At 42.8% G+C, this 21,676-nt stretch overlaps 1 long non-coding RNA gene and 1 other non-coding gene across 3 annotated transcripts in view; both read right to left on the bottom strand.

Moving 5' to 3' along the window:
• Positions 1-21,676, bottom strand: part of LOC129527078 (uncharacterized) — a 60,559-nt gene that overhangs the window by 13,249 nt on the left and 25,634 nt on the right. The window contains exons 2-3 of one of the 2 annotated variants that reach the window (XR_010131149.1): positions 17,515-17,588; positions 1,588-9,383 (exon numbers count right to left, since the gene is read on the bottom strand). This is a non-coding gene — a long non-coding RNA (uncharacterized lncRNA). Of the gene's footprint in view, positions 1-1,587; positions 9,384-17,514; positions 17,589-21,676 lie in introns of those variants that run through there. The other variant, XR_008671970.2, reaches the window with a different exon arrangement.
• On the bottom strand, positions 10,255-10,356 carry LOC115930975 (small nucleolar RNA U13). Its single transcript, XR_004067554.1, has one exon. It is a non-coding gene; the product is annotated as a small nucleolar RNA U13 (small nucleolar RNA).

Genomic DNA, 21,676 nt, shown 5'->3' with positions numbered 1-21,676 from the left:
TACCCATCTTTTTCCTTTTTCTTGCTCTGATCTTTTTTTTTTTTTTTTTGAGACAGGACTTTGCTTTGTAGCCCAGGCTGGAATGCAGTGGCCAGACCTCAGCTCTGCTCACTGCAACTGCCACCTCCTGGGCTCAGGTGATCTTCCCACCTCAGCCTCCCAAATACCTGGGACCACAGGCGTGCACCACCACACACAGCAATTTTTTTTGTATGTTTTTGTGGAGATGGGGTTTATCCACATTGCCCAAGCTGGTCTCGAACTCCTGGACTCAAGTGATCCACCCTTCTCTGCCTCCAAAGTGATGGGATTACAAGTGTGAGCCACCGCGCTTGGCCCTGACCTTTCTTCTTCCAGCTTTCTGGGACTATCTCTCCCATTAAAACTCAGTAAAATCCCTAGCAGCTGCTTATACCAACATTCTGTAAGCTTTTTCATGGCCTCTTGTTTTCTTGATACCAGATGGTTCCACAATCCTGAACCCTATAAACCAAATGAAGTTTCCATTGGAAAGCATGAATGGAACCTGTGCCGAAACATTCAAGGACTGATTTGGGATCCTGCATAGAGTGGCGTGAGTGGATGAAGAGAATGATGCAAGTTTTTGACCGTTTTCCTTGCAACCATTTCCTTTGGCCCTTAGGATGTTTTGTTTTTGTTTTTGTTTTTTCTCTGCCAAACCCTCTATGTTTTTGCCTGTATAGACTCTTTCTCTAAAGCCAAAACTTTGGGTTAACCACTTTTCAGACACTGGGAAACCAAAATTCTCAATTTACAGTCATATCTGTGGAATCCCTATCAGGAAGCTGCAAACTGTAGCTAATGAATGTATCTAAATATATACAAAATCAAAGAATTAATGTGCCATTAAGTATCCTCAACATCCAGCCCCAGCATATGCTTTCAGATTGATTCAGGTAAATAAAATAATTTGTATCTGTGGTTCTGAGAGGTGAAGCCAGCTGGGCTTCTGGATTGGGTGGGGACTTGGAAAACTTTTCTGTCTAGCTAAAGGATTGTAAACACAACAATCAGTGCTCTGTGTCTAGCTAAAGGTTTGTAAATGCACCAATCAGCACTCTGTAAAAATGGACCAGTCAGCACTCTGTAAAATGAACCAATCAGCAGGACACGGGCAGGGCCAAATAAGGGAATAAAAGCTGGCCACCCGAGCCAGCAGTGGCAACCCGCTGGGGTCCCTTTCCACGCTGTGGAAGCATTGTTCTTTTACTCTTTGCAATAAATCTTGCTGCTGCTCACTCTTTGGGTCCACACTACCTTTATGAGCTTGTAACGCTTGTAACACCGCAAAGGTCTGCAGCTTCACTCCTGAAGCCGGCGAGACCATGAACCCACCTGGAGGAAGGAACAACTCCGGACTGAGAGCTGTAACACTGACTGCAAAGGTCTGTGGCTTCACTCTTGAAGTCAGCAAGACCACGAACCCACCAGAAGGAAGAAACTCTGGACACATCTGAGCATCTGAAGGAACAAACTCTGGACACACCATCTTTAAGAACTGTAACACTCACTGCCAGGGTGCGCGGCTTCATTCTTGAAGTCAGCAAGACCAAGAACCCACTGGAAGGAACAAATTGCAGACACAGTTCCTGAAATAGTTCATCATCTGTTCATACTTAGTTTCTTTCCTGAAACAAAAATCCATTTTTTCTTCCCTGATATATATTTTTTTAAGTTACTACTATTTATTCTTGTCTCTAGTCATAATTTTCTTCCTCTAGATAGCATTCCCTGACCACTTAAATTTCAACTACATTCCTGTACGTCTGAAATTCCCCAGTAGAATGCATAGTCTAAATCACAAATTTTATATCCAGAATTAGTTGCTTATTTGTTTGTCTGAATTCCCAATTCACAGATGCCTCAAGTACAGGAAGAAAGCTGAATCTTTCATTCACCTCTCCATCTACTACATGCAACAAAGAACATGATCACTCAAATTTTGTTCACAAAAATGCAACGGAAATGCTATTTCCATTTTCCCCTCCCAAAATTAGGAACAATTAAGCATTTATGCAATACCATTCTGAAGTCCAAAAATAATATTAGATCTTGTCTTACGTTACAATTTCTCAGTTTCTCTTATTTACATAGAAGGAAAAGAACTTGTCTTGCCTATCTGTTCCTCCTCATTTCTTCCTCCACAACCCCATTTACAACTCTATGAACAGATCATTCTGATTCCTTTGTAATCGGTGCGCCGTGTCCCTTCTAGCCTCATTACACTTGTGAATTTTTCTGATTTGCATGTCCTTTCCTTCCTATGTTCTGTGCACTTGAAATCTGAATTTGCCCTTGAAAATTTAACTTAGTCATTATTTTACTTCAGAAACTGATGTTGACTCCTTATGTTGTTTAAAGATAGTTAATCTTCATTATTCTCAGGTTACATATTTGTAAATATGCCCACTCACTAAAGTTTATGTGTAACTTCAAAATCAATACCTGCGGTACTTTTGTGGTCATGCACAGAGTGGCAACAATTTTGTCACCAATTGAGCATATTCCCAGGTAAGGTAGAACACGATGACATTCTTTTTTTGTCTCAGTCATACAAGCAAGTGTTCTTTTCATGGTCCGTGTGGTATCACTCTGCAACTGTGAATTGACTTAGGGTTGAAAGCTAGGTAGGCATCTGTTGAACATTTGACTACCAGACCCGAAACTTTTCTTGATATAGAGATCAAACAATACTCTAAGTGCGCTTCTCATCTATTTCATTCTAGGGACCCTGTGATCAGTTAGCTACCACCAAAGTCTTCTGTTTGCCAAAACATTCTGATTACTGGTACATCCCTCACTGGCCTTTAAAACAAATTGTACGTTGTGTCTTTGGCAAAGTTATCACATAAGCAAGATGTTTGAGCCCTCTTCCTCTACCTAAGACAGCAATACCAAGGAATACATCTAACCAAGGAGATGAAAGATCTCTACCAGGAGAACTACAAAATAAATCTTTTTTTGTTAATTTTTTGAGACAGGGTCTGGTTCTGTTGCCCAGGCTGGGCTGCAGTTGCATGATCACAGCTCACTGCACCCTCAACCTCCAGGGCTCAAGTGATCCTCTGATCTCAGCCCCCAAGTAGCTGGGACTATAGGTGCACCACTCTCACTGGCTAATTTATTTATTTATTTTTTGTAGATACAAGGTCTCATTATGCTGCCCAAACCGGTCTTAAATTATGGACTCATGTTATCCTCCTGCCTTGGCCTCCAAAGTGCTGGGATTATAGGTGTGAGCCACGTGCCTGCAGCACAATAAATCTTGAATCCCCAGTAATAGCACTGAGATTAATTAACCCAATCTACTGTTATATTTTGTCCTCCTTAGTATAACAGCCTTAGAATGCTCTTCCAACATTCCCCAGGTTTCTCCCAATATATGTCACAGTTCCTTTTGCATGTAGCTGTTTCCTACAGGTCATAGTGTGTACCTATCTCTTAGGAATAGGTTGCTATTCAATCGTAGTTACGGGGTCTAGTCATGCTGCTAGCAAAAAGTGATGATTTGTAGGGGACTTTAAGAAAAATGGGCATCCCCTTTAATGGTATCTAACCCAGCTTTTGTGCAAAGGAAAGATATTTTCTTCAAACAATAGAGAGAAGCTACTTAAACTGGTAGGAAAGGCTCAGCCTGACTTTCTGTTTCCAGATGGTCAGTTTCAACTGAGTCTAAACAGATTCCCCCATTCCAAGTTTCAGGACCCATTCCAAGTTTCAGGATCTCATTCTTGGTTTTGATATTTAACAATATCAGCCTTGCAGCTACAACAAATGAATTTCCTTTATAGTCGCCATGGAAGTTCTCAGGTTTTCAAACCGTGGCTTGAACTGAGAATTAAGGAACCTAAGCTTGTTATTTTCTGTTCATAATCACTCAAGGACCCTCAACTGAATCCATTCCACCCCACAGTCCTTACAGTTATCTTGACTGCCATAACATTCAGTGCGGCAGTCACTCGGGCTCCCAAGGCACGTGTTTCAGTTGGCACTTTGCCACAATCAACCACAGGTCATTGCTTGATTAATTGTGATACCACTGCATGTCATAGGTTACTAGTATCCCATTGCACATTGACAAGGAGCTGCGGAATGTGCCCAGACATAAACGAATGACCAACACAACCTCCCAGATTCATCTCTGTAGAAATATCTCTTGGAACAATGCCAGCATTAATTCTTTCAGTGAGGGTCCAATCAGGAGGCAGACAAAACACAAGAATTTGAGGAGGGAATGTTTGAAGTGGACATTTATTTACTATAAGTGGATTGCAATCCAGAGCTTGTTAGAGGCTACACAGAATAGTCACAGTGTGTGGCACCAGTGGAACTTTCCAGAAATCTTCCCACTTAGGTGCCAGGGAAAGGTGTTCACAGGTAGATGTCTTATTGGAAGCACTACACTAGAAACCACCTAAGGGTAGGGGATATAGGAAGTGGCTGACCACTAGTGCTGCTGACTGTCATGCGTTGTAGGAGCCTGATGCTAGAAAAGCCATTGTTGCTGCAGGATTGCTCATGCATACTGTAGAAATATAGTGCTGGAGAAAGGCATGCATGCTATGGGAAACGGCTGAGAGACCACAGTGGAATCAGAAAGGAAAATCTCTTTTTACAATGTCCAACCACCTTCAACTACTGACAAAACTTACTATTGCAACACAATATATTTTTAAGGGTATCTGACTCAATTTTCACAGAGCAGGCAATGAATGATTAATTTTGATCTAAAAGGCAACAGCTTATTAATTGGCATACAGTTCTTTTAATTAAAGGGATAATAAAAAATTAAAACATATCTTCAAACATAGTGATGGTATTTACAATATTTTAAACAGAGCATTGATTTTTTCCATTGACGTTTGTAATAGAAAATGTTGGGAGAAAAGCTGAGTGTTGGGAGAGAATTTGAGGCAGGGCCTGCATGTCTGACATAATGTAAAAGAGTCTTGGAACGTGTCTGGGGTCCAGGGTCTAAAACCCCTTGTGGCCTTTGGAACGTGTCTAGACTTGCTGGCTCCTTGCTTCTAGCACTCCCATTATCTCAAGTAGCCATATGTTTCAAAGAAAATGCTAAACCATCACAGCTGTAGCTCATTTGCTTGATACACCACTTCCCTTCAACCCCCACAGCCTCACCACCTGTTCCTTTGTTTGATCACCAATAAATAGCATGGGGTCCCAGAGCTTGGGGCCTTTGCAGCCTCCATACTAGCATTGGCCCCTGGTCCCAGTTTCTCTCTTAACTTGTCTTTTCTCATTCCTTTGACTCCATGGGACTTCGTCGCCCCCACGGCCTGGTGTTGGGTCCGATCACCCCAACAGAAAACACTTGATTTTGATTCATACATTAAAGACAGATTAAATTGATAGTTGAGTTTGTAATAACACATTTTTCACCTGAACTCTGAGCTTCTTTTGTCATACACAATTCAAAGTGGTTCACTCCTTTATACTTTCAATATATACTACTTTTTTTTTTTTTTTTAGACAGATCTCACTCTGTTGCCAGGATGGAGTGCAGTGGTGCGATCTTCGCTCACTGCAACCTCTGCCTCCCGGGTTCAAGTGATTCTCCTGCCTCACTCTCCCGAGTAGCTGGGACTACAGGAGCCCGCCACCTTGCCCAGCTAATTTTTGTATTTTTAGTAGAGACGGGGTTTTACCACGTTGGCCAGGATGGTCTCGATCTCTTCACCTCGTGATCTGCCTGCCTCGGCCTCCCAAAGTGCTGCGATTACAGGCGTAAGCCACCACGCCTAGCTCAATATATACTACTGATATGCCAATGAGGCCAGATGAAATGACCTACATGATGTGAACTGATCAAACTATTTTTTTTAAAAAGCTTGCATTTTTGCTCAGAAATGTTTGTCTCTGTTTTTTGTTTTTGTTTTTGTTTTTTTTCCAAGTGCTTCTCCCACAAGACTCACACATGTCAGGATTTTTGCCCGTATGGTGTTAGCAGTCCAAATGAGTAATTGCCATTGATAAGAGGGAATTTAGATACCATTTAGCAAGAAAATGCTCTTGTAGTGCCTATTTGATCTTCCTAACACTAAAGGGAAGACACAGAGTGTAATTCTACATATTTAGCAACTTTTTTTATTCGTGTATTAATACATTAACACAGGGTGTATTAGTTGATTCTCAGCCTGCTAATAAAGACATATCTGAGACTGGGTAATTTATAAAGAAAGAGGTTTAATGGATTCACAGTTCCACATGGCTAGGAAGCCCTCACCATCATGGAGGAAAGCAAAGGAGAAGCAAAGGCACATGTTACACGGTGGCAGGCAAGAGCGCTTGTGCAGGGGAACTCCCATTTATAAAAGCATCAGATCTAATGAGACTTATTAATGACCAAGAGAACAGTATAGGGGAAACCACCCCCCATGTTTCAATTATCTCCACCTGGCCCCACCCTTGACACATGGGATTATAATTCAAGGTGAGATTTGGGTGGAGATACAGCCAAACCATATCACAAGGTCTCACTTTGTCATCCATTCTGGAGTGCAGTGGTGTGATCATAGCTCACTGTAACCACGAACTCCTGGGCTAAAGAAATCTTCCCAACCTCCAGAATAGCTAGGACTACAAGCACAGACCACCACACTCAGCTAATTTTTTAATTTTGTAGAGACAGGGTCTTGCTACGTTGCTCAGGCTAGTCTCAAACTCCTGGCCTCAAGTGATTCCCCCCACCTTGGTTTCCCAAGATGCTGGGATTACAGGTGTGAGCCACCACATCCAGTCAATTTAGCAGTTTGCAACAATGTAAATATATTATCTCCATTCCTGTGGATCAGTGGGCACAGGTTAGCTGGATTTTCAGGTGAAATATTTCACAGGGATTCAATCAAGGTGTCAGTGGCCTGTATTACGTGTTTGTTTTTGTTTTTGTTTATTTTAGATAGAGTCTGGCTCTCACTCAGGCTGGAGTGCAGAGGGGTGATTTTGACTCACTGCAACCTCTGCCTCCTGGACCCAAACCATCCTTTCACCTCAGCCTCCTGAGCAGCTAGGACTACAGGTGCATGCCACTGTGCCCGGGTAATTTTTGTATTTTACTATAGAGATGAAGTTTTACCATGTTGCCCAGGCTGGTCTCAAACTCCTGGGCTCAAGCAATCTACCCACCTCAGCCTCCCAAAGTGATGGGATTACAGGCGTGAACCACTGTGCGCAGACTCTGTTACTTTTTAAGCTCATTTGCTTGTTGGCAGAATTCATTTTACAATGGCTATAGAATTCATGGCAGCTTGCTTCTTCAAAGGCAGCAATGAAGAGACAGAGTCTTTTCTATTTTGCCTGACATCAGGGAAGGCCTAGGAGCCATTTTTTTTTTAGACGGAGTCTCGCTCTGTTGCCCAGGCTGGAGTGCAGTGGCACGATCTCGGCTCACTGCAAGCTCCACCTCCCAGGTTTACGCCATTCTCCTGCCTCAGTCTCCCGAGTAGCTGGAACTACAGGCGCCCGCCACCACGCCTAGCTCGTTTTTTTGTATTTTTAGTAGAGATGAGGTTTCACCATGTTAGCCGGAGGGGCGGGGAGGGGGGGTGGGTCTCGATCTCCTGACCTTGTGATCTGCCTAGGAGCCATTTTAAGTGGCTCATCTGATAAGGGGAGGTCTACATAGGCTATTCTGCCTTTTAATGAACTCAAAGCCAACTGATTTCTTTAATTACATCTGCACTATATCTTCACTTTTGACATATAACATAGCATAAACATAGTAATGATATCCTTTGCCACATGCTACTGGCAGGTTCTTCCCACACCCAAGGAAAGGGAATTGCATGAGAGTGACTAATTGTGGGTCACCATAAGGTGTTTCCACTACTGTCACCATGCTTCAGGCACCACCTACTGTACCTTAGGGCCACATCATATCTCCCATCAGACCAGCTGGTAATTTCATGCTTCATCAAGTTTTTCCTGTTCTAACTTGGGTTGCAATTTTGCTCTGCTAAGGATATACCTAGAAAGAACTAATGTGTTCTGTGCATCTTTAACTTCTACCTAATAGCTTGCCCATGCAAGTAGAACTCAACATGAACCTTTCATAGCTGAATTATTATTAATATTATGTCTTAAGGTCTTACATGGGAATAACACCTTTAATACAAACATAGGCCAAATCTGGCTTGAAAGACCTTGTTCTCATATTTTCCTTTCCATGTGCATCGCTGTGACTATGTGGTGTTCTGCAAACATAGAGTCTGTCTTGTCATTTCTACCCTTGGCTTAAGGCTCTCCTGGAGCAAAGGATATTCAGGAAGGCTAAGAGTAGATGTAAACAAATCTATCTTCAATATATGGACAAAGGATAAATTGCTACAGGGCTGGGAGAGAATGCAGAGTAACACAAAGAGAGTACCTTTGTAACGGCAGAACGTTTTCATACTGAGGTGTCTTGTTTATACTGTTTAGCATTCTTATCTCATGAGCCAGATATGTAACTGAGGCATGGGTGTTACATGACCAGCAGCCATCAATTTCCAATACCAAATGCCATCTTTCAGCTTGACCAGATATGTGATGGCAATTTCAATTCTCTTTTTGACTCAGTCATCCAAAATTAAATGTTTGAGGTTAATCAGTTTTAAGATAGTCATAGGGAATGTGTTGTCCGTGTGTGTGTGTGTGTGTGTGTGTGTGTGTGTGTGTGTGTGTGTGTTTGGGTGTATTTTTTCTGTAATGCTCTGACAATATATTCAGGACATGCCACCCCAAAATATGGAAACTTGGCATAATGAATATTTTAAGCTGAAGGAATTTCAGAAACCAAATGTGTAGGAAGGACTTTCTCACCTTTCGCTGAAAGAGGTCATAAAACCTGGGAAGGGCTTTTTGACTTTCTGCTGAAGCATGTAATAAAACCCTCATGTGAGAGCTGCCACGCTTTACCCAGAGGAAAAGATCTTTATCTCTGAAGACACAGGGACACTGAGAGGAATCTGAAGGAATAGCCCTTGCTGTTTCCCCCAGTTTACTACACTTAGCTGACACCTTTTGGTCCCATTACATTTCTCCATGACTCTTCACTCTTCATCAGACCAGCAAAAAAAAACACTCAGGTTTAACTGCTTCTTTTGGGCTTAGTTTTCTTATGAAGACTCATGTCACATAAAACATACAGTAAATCAACTTGCATGATTTTCTCTCATTAATCTGTCTCTTGTTACAGGGGTACAAGCAAAGGAATGAGAAGGGTAGAAGTTTCTGGCAATGAGAAAGGGACAGCTGGGACACTTCATTCTGGAGTCTGCAGGTAGGATTCTGGAAAACAGACACAAGCCTGTGCAAGGTGAGAATTTTCACCAAAGTCAGCTCTCCCAGATCTCTGTCAGTAGTTCCTGGTCAAGAGAAGAAAGTAAAAACTCCATGTCCCTTATTTTCCCAATGCAGATGGATAGGAAAAAAATTATAAAAATTCATTATCTAGATTGTGACTGTAGCTTGATTTTGTGGTGCCTATTGGTTATTGATCCTTTCCCTCCCAGGAGCAGCTATTGCTTTTCTGTTTCTGTCATTTCGTGTCAAGAATTTGGCTTTGTTTCGGCCGGGCGCGGTGGCTCACGCCTGTAATCCCAGCACTTTGGGAGGCTGAGGCGGGCAGATCACGAGGTCGGGAGATCGAGACCATCCTGGCTAACATGGTGAAACCCCGTCTCTACTAAAAATACAAAAAATTAGCCAGGCGTGGTGGCGGGCGTCTGTAGTCCCAGCTACTCGGGAGGCTGAGGCAGGAGAATGGCGTGAACCTGGGAGGCAGAGCTTGCAGTGAGCCAAGATCGCGCCACTGCACTCCAGCCTGGGCGACAGAGCGAGACTCCGTCTCAAAAAAAAAAAAAAAAAGAATTTGGCTTGGTTTTCCATTTGATGGGGCATACAAGTTGTTGGTTCTTGTGTGTGCAAGCAGCCAACCATCAGGTTGGGGGGCTGTGGGAATACAGCTGGACAGACATGTGGGTTGCAACCCATTTGCAGCTAACATCTATTGCCAGCTCTCAGGGGGATTATCTAGGCCTGTCTTTCTTTTGGCTATCTTTGAGAGTGGTTTGGCATCTTTAGAGGGCTGCATTTTTTGCACCCTCTTTGAAGATGCCTCTGCATTCATGGGTAAGTCATAAAAGGCTTATGGATTGGGTTTTTTTCCTTTTTCCTTCAGTTTTTCTTTTCTTATTTTTTACCTTTCTCCACCTTTTTCTCTTTTCCTTTTTGTCATGTCAGACACGTAATGATGTCATAACAAGGACTGAGGGAGGCACATCTCACACATGAATATGAAAACCCTATCACCATACCGATAAAGAACCATGAAAGAATCTATGGATTTTGGTTCCAAGTCACTTGTAATGGGTACATTTTTTTTTTAATGGGAATGTACTATCAGGAATATTTACCTTTTCTCTTGACCAAAACCTGATAAGATATTTGAAAAAAATTATATATATTTGAGACGGTGTCTTGCTCTGTCACCCAGGCTGGAGTGTAGTGGCGCAATCACAGCTCACTGCAGCCTTGACCTCCTGGGCTCAGGTGATCCTCTCACCTCAGCCTCCCGAGTAGCTGGGACTACAGGAGCATGCCACCACACCCAGCTAATTTTGTTTATTTTTAGTAAAGATGAGGTCTCAATACGTTGCCCAGGCTGGTGTGGAACTCCTGGGCTCAACCAATCCTACTGCCTTAGGTTCCCAATGTGCTGGGATTACAGGCATGAGCCACGGCACCCAGCCTGAAAGGATTTTTTAAGACCTCTATGATCAATAGTTGGCCTAATGGGAAGCTGATAGTTACAGACTTATGGGAAAACTTTCTTTTCTTCTTTTCTGTTTGTTTGTTTGTTTGTTTGTTTGTTTTGAGACAGAGTCTCACTCTGTCACCCAGGCTGGAGTGCAGTGGCTCGATTTCGGCTCACTGCAACCTCTGCCTCCCAGATTCAAGCAATTCTCCTGCCTCAGCCTCCGAATAACTGGGATTACAGACGTGCACCTCCATGCCCAGCTAATTTTTGTATTTTTAGTAGAGACGGGGTTTCACCATGTTGGTCAGGCTGGTCTTGAACTCCTGACCTTAGGTGATCCGCCTGCCTCAGCCTCCCAAAGTGCTGGGATTACAGGCATAAGCCACCATACCCAGCCAATAGGAACAATTTTCTTAAGTCCTCTCTGTTCTCTCCTTTTGATCCGGATCTTCCCATGTAAACTTATCCATTGACAAAAACCCTTTTCTTGAACCTCTGTTGGCTATATGCTTTCACAATTCTGCCTACCTCCCTCTTTTTGGCATGATTTTGTTAAGGATATTTATTTATTTATTTATTTGTTGAGATGGAGTCTCACTCTCTCACCCAGACTGAAGTACAGTGGTGCTATCTTGGCTTACTGCAGCTTCCACCTCCCAGGTTCAAGCGATTCTCCTGCCTCAGCCTCCCGAGTAGCTGGGATTACAGGCATGTGCCACCACACCCAACTAATTTTTGTATTTTTAGTAGAGATACGGTTTCACCATGTTGGCCAGGCTGGTCTCAAACTCCTGACCTCAAGTGATCCACCACACCTGGCCTGATTTTGCTAAGGATAATTTGGAGCTTCACTAGTCTCTTTGGGGAATTTAGTATCTCCCCCAGCTGGTTCCCTTAAGACCTCTTCCTTCCCCCTCTTTCTGTTCCTCCTTCCTACTCTTGCCACCTTCAATCTTCCATTCAGTTCCTTTGAGTCCTGGATATGATCCCTTCAAACTCCTACCTTCTCCATCTCTCTGTCTTCCTCCCCTGTCAGACTTCTTCTCTTAAACTTTAGTCCACCCTGCTGTCAAGGGACTCAGAGTCCTCCAAAAGTAAGTACCAAGGCTGAAGAGGAAAAAAAGGCTATTTGGAAATAGACTGGGTATTTTATCCACTCAGATGCGTGGTGGAGACATTTGGACAGCTGTTAGATGTCTTTGCAGTGACTCATTTAAAATTTAGTCCACAGCCCTTCAAAAGGGCTTCACAGGGCAAATGAAGATCTTAAAAACCTTCTCCATGAATATTGGTAAAAAGCATTAGGCCTAATATTTAGTACATAGCCTTAACTTGTCCCATTTACCAGGGACAATAGGGAAAAAATATGAAATGGAGAAAATATGAGAGATAACTCTTATATATAAAACAGTGACTTTGTATTACTATGTGTTTCTGATTCATGGCTAAGATTTTAGAATGATAGCTAGAAGATCTCTTTTGATATTTGCCTGTATGTTTATGTATGTCTCTCCATCTGTGTGAAATTTTTCTGCCTCTGACGGTATTACCAAATTAATTTATAAAATATCTTAAAAGACATTTGCCGGGTGCGGTGGCTCATCCCTGTAATCCCAACACTTTGGGAGGCCGAGGAGGGTGGATAATCTGAGGTCAGGAGTTGGAAACCAGCCTGATCAACATGGTGAAACACCATCTCTACTAAAAATACAAAAATCAGCTGGACATGGTGGCGGGCGCCTACAATCCCAGCTGCTTGGGAGGGTGAGGCAGGAGAATCACTTGAACCCGGGAGGCAGAAGTTGCAGTGAGCTGAGATTGCGCCATTGCATTCCAGCCTGGGCAACACAGCGAGAATCCGTCTCAAAAAAAAGAAAAAGAAACTCTACTGGGCCCAATGATACTACCAAATTAATTTATAAAGTTCCTTAAAAGAGGATTTAATTGACTTAAAGGGAAGTAAATGCTTACATAACTAAGTATTCCTAAAACTTAGAAATACAGAAATTAACCCGAATATTATTTTAAGTTCACATAATCTTGTATAGTCTTTGGTAAATAAAGCAACGACCCTGTCTCAAAAAAAATGCCATTTTGAGACCTTGTCTCAAAAAAAATACCATTACACACCTGTATTCCCAGCATTTAAGGAGGCGAAGGCGGGAAGATCACTTGAGGCCAGGAGTTTCAGGCTAGCCTGGCCAACATAGCAAGATCCCATCTCTACTAAAAATACAAACATTAGCCAAGCGTGGTGGTGCATGCCTGTAATCGCAGCTACTGGGGAGGCTGAGTCACAAGAACTGATTGGACCTGGGTGGTGGAGGTTGCAGTGAGCCGAGATCATGCCACTGCACTGCAGCCTGGGCGATAGAACGAGACTCTATCAAAAAAGTAAAAAATAATAATAATTTTAAAAATGGCATTTTATCTATTTCTCCACATGTTGTGATTATTCCTGACAAGCCAAAATGCATCATGGCTGACATCCTGATTACAAAAGACAGATTTACAAGAGAAAAACATAATATGTTTACTTAACGTAAGTTTTACATGACATGTGAGTCTTCAGAAATCAAGATGCAAAGGCCAAGGGATAGGTGGGGCTTTTTTGTTTTTTTCTGTTCTTGTTTTTGTTTTTTGAGACAGAGTCTCGCTCTGTTGCCCAGGCTGGAGTGCAATGGCGCGATCTCGGCTCACTGCAACCTCCACCTCCTGGGTTCAAGCGATTCTCCTGCCTCAGCCTCCTGAGTAGCTGGGACTACAGGCTTGTGCCACCACACCCAGCTAATTGTTTTTTGTATTTTTAGTAGAGACGGGGTTTCACCATGTTGGTCAGGCTTGTCTTGATCTCCTGACCTTGTGATCCACCCACCTCAGCCTCCCAAAGTACTGGGATTACAGGTGTGAGCCACTGCACCCAGCTGGATAGGTGTATTTTTATGGACAGTTTTGAAGAAATAGCTTTGGGGAACAAAGGGTATCATCTAATAGTAATTATCTGGGGAGAAATTCATAAGACCTTTTTGTTCAGATCTTTGTTGGTACCCAGGTATAGGGCAGAACTCCTCTGAAATGAGGGTCCCATTATGACCTACTTTCAGGACAGGTAGGGCAGATAATTCTTTTATGACCTGCTTCAGGGGAGAAAAGTGGGAGCAAATCAGAGAGTGGCCTTCCTGCTTCCATGGTTTTCTCAATTTCCTTCAGCTTAAAATACTCAGTATGCCAGGGCACTGCAATTGAGGATATCCTTTTTTTTTTTTTTTTTGAAATGGAGTTTTAATCTCACCTAGGCTGGAGTGCAGAGGTGCGATCTCAGCTCACTGCAACCTCTGCCTCTCGGGTTCAAGCCATTCTCCTGCCTCAGTCTCCCGAGTACCTGGGACTACAAGCATGTACAACCACACCCAGATAATTTTTGTATTTTTAGTAGAGACGGGGTTTCACCATGTTGGCCAGGCTGGTTTCAAACTCCTGATCTGAGGTGATCCACCTGCCTTGGCCTCCCAAAGTGCTGAGATTACAGGCGTGAGCCACCACACCCAGCCAGGGGTATCCTATTCTGATCCCCTGCACTACCTATGAAACAACAACATGAACATGTAGGGATGTACATTCAGTATGGAGGAAATGAAGCCCAGAGGAGTCGGTCTTTGCATGATTGATCCACAATCCCATCCCTGGTTCACCTCACTTAAGAATTCATGTTAGGGCCGGGCGCGGTGGCTCATGCCTGTAATCCCAGCACTTTGGGAGGCCGAGGCGGGTGAATCACGAGGTCAGGAGATCAAGACCATCCTGGCTAACATGGTGAAACCCTGTCTCTACTAAAAATACAAAAAAAAAATTAGCTGGGCGTGGTGGCAGGCACCTGTAGTCCCAGCTACTCAGGAGGCTGAGGCAAGAGAATGGCCTGAACCCGAAGGGCAGAGCTTGCAGTGAGTGGAGATCGTGCCACTGAACTCCAGTCTGGGTGACAGAACGAGACTCCGTCTCAAAAATAAAAAAATAAAAAAATTCATATTACTTGCTACAGACTAAACCATTATATTTTAAAATAAATCAAATTTTCTTTTTCTTCTAGTATAAGAAACTTCTCAGCTGGGCACGGTGGCTCACGCCTGTAATCCCAGCACTTTGGAAGGCCAAGGTGGGTGGATCACCTGAGGTCAGGAGTTCGAGACCAGCCTGGCCAACATGGTGAAACCCTGTCTCTATTAAAAATATAAAAATTAGCCAGGTGTGGTGGCGTGTGCTTGTAGTTCCAGCTACTCGGGAGGCTGAGGCAAGAGAATGGCGTGAACCCCAGAGGTTCAGGTTGCAGTGAGCCAAGATTGTGCCACAGCACTCTAGCCTGGGTGACAGAGCGAGACTCTGTCTCAAAAAAAAATAAAAAAAGAAAAGAAACTTCTCACAGACGCATAAAATTTCACAGAAACAGAAGAATGTCAAGGATCTTAGTAAATGATGAACTTACTTGCTGCTTCTCAGAACTTTAAGAGCCTGTATATGCCTACATTGATTGCAGTACATTGTTCTTGTGTTTACGAGGGAACTAGGTTAATTGTGCCAGGCTCCAATATTAAAATTAAGTCAGTAAGAGGGGTAGCATGGTTGACTATCTGTAGGAAACTGCTCTTCTGTATTTACAGTTGCCTCCCTGGCTGATTGATGCTTTTACCATACCAAGAAAGGGACTGAATGCAGCAACATCTAGGAAAATAAAGTCCCATTTTGTTAAGATGTGATAAACATCTGATAATTACTTTTGCATTCCTACACGCTGAAAAAATGTACTTCTTTCCTTACAATAAAAGAAAAAAATTGCAAAACAAAACAAAAATAAGCTATTACAAAACTGATGTTGTGTAGGAATACATATGTTAAGAAAATATAGTTGAAAGTCATTCCTGGCCAGGCGTGGTGGCTCACGCCTGTAATCTCAGCACTTTGGGAACCCGAGGCGGGTGGATCACGAGGTCTGGAGTTCGAGACCAGCCTGGCCAAGACAGTGAAACCCGTCTCTACTAAAAATACAAAAATTAGCTGGACATGGTGGCGGGCACCTGTAATCCCAGCTATGTGGGAGGCTGAGGCAGGAGAATCACTTGAACCTGGGAGGCGGAGGTTGCAGTGAGCCGAGATTGTGCCACTGCATTCTAGCCCGGGCAACAGAGCAAGACTACATCTCAAAAAAAAAAAGTCATTTCTAATATATTTGTCATTTTATATTATGGTAAAATATATATAACCTAAAATTTACCTTTTTAGCCATTTTAAGTGTACAGTTCAGTGACATTAACTAATAATAAAATGATTAATACGTTTTACATTGTTAGGATTACATTATGCTTGGCTCTTACTTTCTCTACTGTCCTATGACTTAATATAAGTCCTCAGGTCAGTCCATCCATGAGCCTGGGGGGTCCTCTCTGCCTGACTCCACCCTCACTCTTTCCCAGACCCTATTCCTCTTGGCAACATCCAGGGACCTCCCCAGCGGACACAGACCATCCTTACTCATTCGGCTTCCTGGCATGCAGACCTCATGGGCTGGAGTATCATTTCAAGGAACAAGAGGCCTCCCTTGTCTATCCCAGGTCTGATGCCTGTCTTCTCAGCCCCCAAAGGCAGCTATTCCACCTATAGTTTAATTTTCAGTTACATTTTTCTGAATCTCCAATGCACACAAATCTCAGAGAATGTGAAAACTTTGTCTAAATTGTTTACCTGTGAGCCTGCCTCGGCCTCCCAAAGTGCTGGGATTACAGGTGTGAGCCACCACACCCAACACAAACCTATTATAATACATGGACTGATGCTCATGGCCAGAGACAAAGTTCAACTCAGCATTAAGACCTCAGTGAGGCCAGGTGTGGTGGCTCATGCTGGTAATCCCAGCACTTTGGGAGGCCGAGGCCGGAGGATAACCTGAGGTCAGGAGTTCGAGAGTAGCCTGGCCAACATGGTGAAACCTTGTCTCTACTAAAAATACAAAAATTAGCCAGGCATGGTGGCGCATGCCTGTAATCCCAGCTACATGGGAGCCTGAGGCAGGAGAATTGCTTGAATTCAAGAGGCAGAGGTTGCAGTGAGCCAAGATCACGCCACTGCACTCCAGTCTGGGCAACAGAGCAAGACTCCGTCTCAAAAAAAAAAAAAAAAAAAAAAAAAAAAAGACCTCAGTGTGTGCTCGTGGGGATATATTGCTATAGGACCGGAAGATGATACAGGGAACAAAGGAGAAGATAAGATGGAGAAAGGACATTTAAGGGGTCAGTAACTATGCCAAGTGCTTTGAGATGACAATGATACTTAACGATTAAAAGCCAGTTTGACTGTGTCTGATTATGTCACTTTATATCCCATTCCTGCCACTTTGGGTAGGGTTCCAAGTAAAGAGGATGTGGCCACAGTTAGTCTTACTTTGTTCATATCTAACATGTGAAGAAGAAATGTAACATTAGGGGTTTTGGAAAATGGAAATAATAAATGCATGTGAGAAATAACTAAAATGAATGATAATTTTAATTGAGTCCCTTTTTAGGTGTGCAACTCTGCTCAAAGTCATTGTCATAAACGACATCATGTCACAACTAATGTGTGCTATGGCTGGACCCATCTGATGGCTGACTAAACATCAGATGGGTCTCTCCTGAAGAAAACGGTAAAGCCCAACACTGAACCTACCATTTTACTGACAGGAACATAAGTGGAACAGGGACAATCCTTACCTGGAGAAGTGCCCCACGTGGCTGCTAGCTGTGTGGAGATTTGATGGGAGTCCCAATTACCTTCATCAAAGTATCTGTTAAAGAAAAAATCATATTCAATGATACGTGTTAATGCACAGTAAGGAAGACTTTATTCAGGACCACTGCAATAGATTTAGGGACCGCCGTAATGGGGCCTTGCAGTGTGGGAGAGAGTGAGACTCAACTCTAAGTAACTCTAAGTACAGCATGGACAAGTGGCAATTTATAGCCAAGGAACAGGGTGGGGACTAGTGGTTGGAAAATTACTAAGAATTAACATCAGGGGCAAGAGGGATTCTGGCTAAATTGATCTAATAGGATTCTTGCTGAAGACAAGCTGGGATGATCACTTAAGGGATGGTGGAGGATGAGGAACCTGATAAGATATAGAAGGTGATCAGATGTCTAAGGTGTGGGGGTCTTGCTAAACTAACTTAGCAGTGCTCTTGTTAAAACTGCATTTTACAAGAAAGTGCATGGATGGAGTTAAGAGAACGTTCCGGAGCCTGACTAATGTTTGGTTAAGAATAAAATTTTTTACACATCCTCCAAAATTGGAGAAAGAGAAGTGAGGCTATGTACTGAGAATGCAGAAACAGAAACCAGACGGATGCTGGATCCATGAGGACATTCTTGAACTTTGAAGAAGAGTTCTGGTCTGTTCAAACTATTATTTTGAAATGCATATGAAAAATAAACTCATTGCATCTGTATGCAGCTGTGTGTAAGTTTGTTTTATATCCTGATAGTAAAAATATGGCCATGCAACATGTGGGCTACACTCTAATAAAAACAATATTCACACACCCAGACACACACAGACACACACACACACACACAGACACACACACACACACACGCAGCCTCAGATTCCTTCCTGGAAAATCCTTCGTTCTCATCAGCCTCTGCTCTCTCCACTGGCTTGCCTGTCCCTCTTTGGTTTTAGGTGTGGGAAATGATACAATGTTGCAGAGATGTGGGAAAGACTCAGGCAAGGAAAACAGAGAGTAGCAAAATAGCTAATAAAAGCAAAATGGTTAAATTATTCAAACAAATTTATAAATGAGGTGATACATATTTTATAAACACAAAACTGTTTCCAAGTCTATGTAGAAAAATGAGCCAAAGATAATCATGCCATCTCACCAGGTGAGAAGTTTCCAAAAGCAATTTGGCAGTGTCTAGGAAGATTTTAAAGGAACACCTTTTGACCCTACTGTTAGGGAAGCAGGAGCTGGTTAGAGCCAAAGTAATGGCATTTTAAGTTCAGCTCCATCTTGAGATTAACTAAGGCACATTCCTTGCTGGTCACAACCCATAGTCATGTTTATAATTGAGGAAACAGCTTAACAATACCTAGGCTACCGGTGCAAGGACACACTCCTACAACAACACAAAATCCAGATGTCCCAATACCCGTAACAATATATGCTTTCAAGTTACTTACAGTTATGGCTTTGATGTACTTACTAAAATGTCAAGGACCATTTTCTTTAAATCAACAGAATAGTAAATTTTGTCATGCTGTCAACCCATCTGCACGTAGACACAGCTTAGTTTAGTCTTTACATAGACAAGACACTTACATAAAAAAACTTAAATACAAGGCATTTCTCCTCTTGCTTTCTGAGGATGCTCTACTCTATAGCTGAGTAGCTTTCAATAAACTCTCTCTTTTCAGTGCACTCTGCATCTCACCTTGAATTCCTTCCTGCTAGAGATCCAAGAAACCTCTCTTGGGGTCTGGGTCGGGGCCCCTTTTTCTGGCAACACTATGACTCTCCCCTACAAACATTTTGAAATTGGCTTATTTATGTCTAGGCATGATTATTCCAACATTGTTTCTCATACCAAAATAAGAAAAAATATATAAAAGTATAATAGTAAATGGAAAGTAACTGTGGCCTATCCATATGAAATACTACGGAAAGCTTTAAGAGAACAAAATTTAAAAGAATCCAAAAGAAAGCTATCCACACCAAATTATCCGAGGCTTCAGAAGATCATGCTGGTGTCTACATACCAGCACAGTGGTGAGAAACGTGGTCTGTGCAGAGCAAGGATGGGCTAAGTGTCATGACATCAACACTTCATGCCTTCCTGAATTTGTACCCAATCTCTCCTTTCCTCTCTGTGCATTTATACTACACAGTGCATACCTTTACACCAAGTCTTACTTTTAAACTATGAAAAGGACAATCAATACCAGGAATATACTACACCCTTTTTGTTTGTTTGTGTTTTGAGACAGGGTCTCGCTCTTTCACCCAGGCTGAAGTGCCGTGGATCCATCATGCCTCACTGCAGCCTTGACCTTCTGGGCTCAAGCGATCCTTCCACTTCAGCCTTTCAAGTAGCTGGGACCACAGGCATGTGTCACCATGCCTGGCATGTGTGTGTGTGTATATAGATCTTTTTTTTTTTTTTTTTTTTGTAGAGGCAGGGTTATGCCATGTTGCCCAGGCTGGTCTTGAACTCCTGAGCTCAAGCAATCTTCCTGCTTCAGCCTCCCAAAATGCTGGGATTACAGGCGTGAGCCACCATGCCCAGCCCTACATTCTTTTTTTTTTTTTTTTTTTTTTTAGACAGAGTGGGGCTCTGTTGTCCCAGCTGGAGTGCAGTGACACGATCTCAGCTCACTGCAACCTCCACCTCCCAGGCTCAAGCAATTCTCGTGCCTCAGCCTCCCGAGTAGCTGAGACTACAGGCATAAATGCCCGGTTAATTTGTGTATTTTCAGTAGAGATCAGGTTTTGCCATGTTGGCCAGGCTGGTCTCGAATTCCTGACCTCAAGTGATACACCTGCTTCAGCCTCCCAAAATACTGGAATTACAGGCATGAGCCACTGCGCCCAGCTTCAGCCCTACATTCTTGATAAATACTAGTAGTAACTAATATTATTATAATCATATAGCGAATATAATAAAACATATATCCACAAAGAAGCACAGATATAATTGCACATATTTTTCAAGGCTTTATCTGAAATGATAGAGTGTAAGATATTGCCAATGATGCCTTTTATTATCCAAAGTGCAATTGCAGGTGTAAAGGCTGGTGGAGGATGCAGGGACAGAGGTTGGAGTGCAGTGGTCAAGAGTGGAGTGTGTTTGTTGAGGGGGTAGGGATTATAAAACTGGCCCTGAGCCACCCAGTGGGTGTGCCCAGCTTCAGCCCCTGTGGGCTACTGTCCTCCCAGACAGCCAGATGACCTTTCTATAGTGCTCTAGGGTGAGCCTGAGGCTCTGGCCAAGGTGCCTTTCCTGCAGGCTGATGTACAGGGCTGTGTGTGCTAAGTGGGCACATCCTGGCAGAGACTGCCCACCGCAGACCATCCAAGGAATACGCTTGGCCTCCCTGCTTAGTTGGCTGCAAAGCTGCTGGTTTCTGATTTTCCTGGCTTCCTTCTTGACTGTCCAGAAGTTGGAATTTCACAGTACAGATGGTCCCCAACTTAAGATGGTTCAACTTACAATTTTTCAACTTTATGATGGTGTGACAGTGATAAGCGTTCAGTAGAAACTGAACTTTGAGAATTCACACAACCATTCTGTTTTTCACTTCCAGTATTTAATGAATTACATGAGATATCCAACACTTTATTATAAAATAGACTTTGTGTTTGATGATTTTGCCCAAATGTAGGCTAATGTAAGTGTTTTGAGCAAATTTAAGTGCTCAAGGCTGGGCCAATCAATGATATTCAATAGATTAGATATATTAAATGCATTTCAACTTACGAGATATATATATGTATATGTGTGTATATATATATATATGTATATGTGTATATATATATTTTTTTGAGATGAAGTCTCGCTCTGTCGCCCAAGCTGGAGTGCAGTGGTGTGATCTCAGCTCACTGCAACATCTGCCTCCTGGGTTCAAGCGATTCTTCTCCTCAGCCTCCTGAGTAGCTGGGATTACAGATGTGCACCACCACGCCCAGCTAATTTTTGTATTTTTTGTAGAGACGGGATTTAACCATGTTGGTCAGGCTGGTCTCGAACTCCTGACCTCATGACCCACCCGCCTCAGACTCCCAAAGTGCTGGAATTACAGGCGTAAGCCACCGTGCCTGGCCAACTTACGATATTTTCAATTTATGATGGGTTTATTGGGGACATAACCCCATTGTAA

Source organism: Gorilla gorilla, chromosome 16 (genome assembly GCF_029281585.2).
Source record: "Gorilla gorilla gorilla isolate KB3781 chromosome 16, NHGRI_mGorGor1-v2.1_pri, whole genome shotgun sequence".
Classification (NCBI taxonomy): domain Eukaryota; kingdom Metazoa; phylum Chordata; class Mammalia; order Primates; family Hominidae; genus Gorilla; species Gorilla gorilla.
The sequence above is the reverse complement of the archived record's forward strand: the minus strand, read 5'-3'. Positions and strand labels throughout refer to the sequence as shown.